Raw genomic sequence first — 5,010 nt, forward strand, 5'->3', positions numbered from 1 at the left:
AAATGAAAATTCTGTCATCATATACTCACCCTTAAGTTGTTTCAAACCTGTATGTATTTATTTCCTCTGCTGAACACAAAGGAAGATATTTAGAAGAATGTCAGTAACCAGACAGTTTCTGGGTACCATTGACTTCCATAGTAGGAAAAATTATACGATGGAAATCAATGGGACCCAGTCTGGTTACTGACATTCTTCTAAATATATTCCTTTGTGTTCAGCAGAAGAAATAAATTCATACAGGTTTGAAACAACATGAGGGTGAGTATATGATGACAGAATTTTCATTTTAAAGTGAACTATTCCTTCAAGTCAAACAAAGTTAAATACAATAGCTGCAAACAGTCCTTCATCCTTCAAGCGAATTGAAATGATTGGTCTTGGGAGTTGCCTCATTGTTGCATTTTCTTCTGATCAGTGCTCGCACCTCAGACACTGTCGTGGTCGGAAACGGTTTGATCACAGTATCTATGAAAAGGGAAAAAGATTATTTATTTTTTTTAATATTAAAGCAAAATTAACATCCGTTAAAAAAGTCACTGTTCCCTTTCGAAGGGAACTTGCACTGCGTATCTAGGCGCCCCTTTTATACTTCTGTGTCGCACTAATAGTGTCATAGGTTGTCGCCAAATTCGATTGCCGTGATTTCCCAAAGGCATTCCCCCAAAGCGTCATCGATGCACCGTCTCATTCCCTGTTCTCAGGGAACAGAGGTTACAGTCGTAACCTAGACATTTTTTTAAAATGGCATGTAATGCTTAGTAGAGGTCGACCGATTCATCGGTTTTGCCGATTAATCGGCACCGATTGTTGACTGGTGGAACTATCGTTATCGGCAAAAATATATACCGATAGTTTTTCCTGGTTGCGTCCATTGCTGGAGCGGCTGAGAAGCGCGCGCTGTCATTCATTACACAGTGTCAGAGCTGAGAAGGGTCTGCTGGCATGATGCAGTACAAGAGCGGCCTCTAGAGGTGTAATAAAAACTCGTGCCTCGTGTTGTTTATTTCGACACGTGATTCTGCGTGCTGCACTGAGAGCACATGCTGCGTGGAGAGAGCGCTGACATCAGATGCGCGTTTAAAGCACCGACAGCTCAAATGTATGTATACAGTACATTTTGTCATATCATTATAAAGTGATTAATTTGTTGACTAAATGCTGCATTAGTAGAGAAAGAACAGCACAACAGTGTGTTTGTTTGCCTTCGAGGTTGAGAGGACGCTAACATTAGTAGCCTAGTACCTCAAGCGGTTAAAACACTGACAAACATAAACGCAAGTCCGACCAGAATGTTTAATGTCACAATTGTTACCTCTATTTGCATTAGTTAATATCCAGCTGGTCACTTTTATGCATTAAATATGCAGAGAAGTTGCATATTTAAAGCTAGAGACGTAAGCAAACTGATGTTCATACAGCCGACAGAAACATAAACGAATCAGAAAAGCATTCGATTTCGGTTATTTATTTATTTTCATCTTCACTTTAATACAAATTTTGTTACTTTTTTATTAATTGAGTTGGCTTGAAAAGAACAGTTAAATAGTTACATTTTGAATGTAACTGGTTTTATTTGTTATTTAGAGTATTACTTTTTGTTTCAGTTTGAATGAGTGTCTTTTATTGACTTAAATATTTATTCACATTTATATATTTATTTCATTTAGCATGTTTTCATGGTTCAATACAGTTTTGTTTTGTTTTTATAATAAAGTTCAGCACTGTTTTACTTCGAGTGTTATGTTTGTTTTTATCCAGTATCAATTTTAAAAACTATCGGTTCATTAATCGGTTATCGGCAAGTATGGCCCAAGCTAGCTATCGTTATGGGTAAAATCCACTATCGGTCGACCTCTAATGCTTAGTTCATATATTTTAACAGAAGACATCCAATATAAAATGTTAATAAAATGCAATAAAGGAGTTAATAAAATATCGACATAAAATAGCACAAACATTACGTCTTGCTGAACAACAGTGAGGTCTACATGTATACATGACACTGTATCACAGCAAAAAAAAAGAAAAAAAAAGAAAATGTAACTGTTTAACTGAAAAAGTACCCAGCCAACAAGTATAATAATTATAATGTATAACAAATGCTAATCTTTATTTTTAGCATTATTATTTGTTTTAGTCTTTGACTTAGAGAGCAAAAAAAAGTGATGTACAGAAACACATACTAGAGATGCACCGATTACAATTTTCTAGGCCGGTTTCGATTCTTCACTGAGTTTGACCTGCCGATACCGATTTTAGCCGATTCCGATTAAAATTTTTCCAACCCCTTTACAGCACACACACATATTTGAAGAGTTCAGATTCAAACGCTTTTAAGTGCCATCTGAAATTATTCTAAAATTATCATTTTTATCAAGCTCATATATTTAAGTTCAGTAATTTCACTTAAATGACAAATAATAGGTAAATTTTCGTTGCCATTTAAGATAAATTACTGAACTTAAATATTCAAGCTTTATAAAAATGATCATTCTAGAAGAAAATTTCAGATTGGCACTTAGAGGCTTAAATTGCATCTGAACTCTTCATTTATTTAATTTTTTTAATAAAACACCATAAACTTTTACCCAAACTGAATAATTAAAACAAGTTTAAATGGGTAAATTTTCTACAAATATTTTTGTGTTCATTTTCTAGCCTACTCCAGTTCTTGTTAAACACACTAAACATGCAAATTCTGTGCATTTTTTGTGTGAAATCATATTTATTTTGTCCATCAAAAGCGTGTTTTCACTTTAATTGAGCGTGAGCTCCTGCTTTAATTACGTAACGCTCCGGCTTGACGCTCACGCACTGCTCCTGCTCCGCATATTTTTCCGGCGTGAATGTCAATCAATGAGAGCATCCACACCAAAAAAAAAAAAAAAAAAAAAGTTGCTCACGAGGTTTTCTACATGTGTGTTCCCTGTGCATGTGTGATTGCCGATGTTGCGCGATGTTAATCATACGGCGCCCGAGGTCATGGCCGATCACGCGAAAATGGAATCAATCGGATCATCTCTACTTACTCTCTTCTCTGCTTGTCTCTGCATTCAGATTTCTGTTTTTCTTCTATAGTAGCTAGTCTGAAAAATAACAAATAAAAACCGAGAGATTTATATTTATATATATACACAAACATATAAGGCAGGCAAATTATGAAGAATGATTTGTTTTGTTTTTAAGAATGACAGTACGCTGAGTACAATGTACTTGGTGGGTAATATAATCAAAACCCTTCACAGACTCCGCAGTTTCAGACGTATGCTCTCTTATAAGCATCCCTTTTAACAATTTAATCTTTGTACTTATTTGTAATTAGAAATATATATTAGAAAGTTATCAAAAAGGCAATAAGGTTATCAATCTTGAACAAATATAAACACCAATCAACACACACTACCCTTATTGGCTGGTCAGCTCAAGACAAAGGTAACTATATTCATAACATGTTATTTTCAAACTTTTTAAAGATCATTTCATTAACATCATAACAACGAAGGCAAATTCTTCAGGAAATCAGAAATAAATACACAGCTTCAGCAAATAAAAATGATATTAATGTAATGATGTACATATTATAATAACTAATAATTTTTTTTGCAGATGCATTGGACAATGTTTTAGTTGTTTTAAGACTCCACGTAGATTTTAAACAGATTTATCAAAGACTTTAGACTTTGACAGTGCAGAAGTTGCTAGAATTCAGTGTCAGCATCATGTTAGCGGTTAAAGTCAGTATCCCACGTGCAAGTCATATTAGCAAATGCATAGCAGACCTATCCACCTAGGAAAACAACTAAACAGTGAGCTATTTATTTATGCAAACAGCAACTAAAACTTACCAGTAACTTCTGAGGCAGAATCTTCATCTCTTCGAGTGTGCTTCGACTTTGACTTGAAAATCTTGGCTCTGATGGTCAAATGTAGCTGAACTGAAAAAGACGTGATGTTACACTTTGTGCCAAAAATACGAAATGCTGTCATGATCACTTACCCTTTAGTAGTTCCAAACCATTTAAGACTTTCGTTAATCTTCGATAGAAAAACTGACATTCATATCCCTCCGATGAACGATTCACCAGATCTGTTCACGTTTCAAAAAGTGAATCGCAAAAAACATCACCCAATCCATATCAATCGCGTGGTTTCCTCCAAGTCCTCTAAAGAAACACGATCGCTATAAATATTTTAACAGTTTAAATTTAAACTTCTAAACCTAATCACATTCATGGACCGCATGCACACTGCACAGCAACTGAAGCTCTGAGTGAGATCATGTGAGCCCATTATCATAAGAACCAATCACAGCCGTTCAACGCCTCTGGAACCAATCAGGACTAGTCACGTGTGTTATGCGCATTGTTCAAATTTAAACAAGTAACGTTGCAACACCTTTTTGGAAATTAACATTTCTTTGGAAAATGTATCTATGATGCATTTCAAAAAATATGTTGCTGAAATTATTGTGGGAATTTCAGTAGTACAAAATATAATGTAATAGACAAACAGCCTTAAGTAGCCTTTTACAACAAATAATAATTGTAAGCTTATTGAAATGCTAATAATAGTTGACAAATGTTTCTAATACATTATAAGTTGGTATATTGTAAATGTATTTTTTTTTATATTAAAATGATAAATACATAAATAATTAAACTATATTGCAGTAGGCCTAAGTGTTTATAAAGTACATACATTTTAAACACACTAAAATCTTAATCATTTTGCTATGTTCTTACACAAAGTACACATAAAATGTACTTTAAGAGCAACATAAGCATGTTTTCTTTAAATACACTAAAACTTCACTAAAAGTATGGTTGTGTTTAGCATATTTCTTAAAAGTGTAACTAAGCATATATTTATTACCAAATAGCCTACTTCTAGTACACTTTTTAGAAATATATTTAAAGTATGCTTGTAATTAGCATATTTCTTAAAAGTATAATTAAGCATATATTTATTACCAAATACTTCTAGTACACTTTTTAGAAATATATTTAA

The 5,010-nt window shown here is 33.7% G+C and overlaps 1 long non-coding RNA gene across 1 annotated transcript; it reads right to left on the reverse strand.

The window, feature by feature from the left end:
• Positions 1 to 368: 368 nt before the first annotated feature.
• Positions 369 to 4,236, reverse strand: LOC306997397. Its single transcript, XR_013797365.1, has 3 exons — positions 3,849 to 4,236; positions 3,033 to 3,089; positions 369 to 468 (listed from the first exon to the last, which is right to left on the reverse strand). It is a non-coding gene; the product is annotated as an uncharacterized lncRNA (long non-coding RNA).
• Positions 4,237 to 5,010: the final 774 nt, after the last annotated feature.

This window comes from Phoxinus phoxinus, assembly GCF_949152265.1.
Source record: "Phoxinus phoxinus genome assembly, chromosome: 4".
Classification (NCBI taxonomy): domain Eukaryota; kingdom Metazoa; phylum Chordata; class Actinopteri; order Cypriniformes; family Leuciscidae; genus Phoxinus; species Phoxinus phoxinus.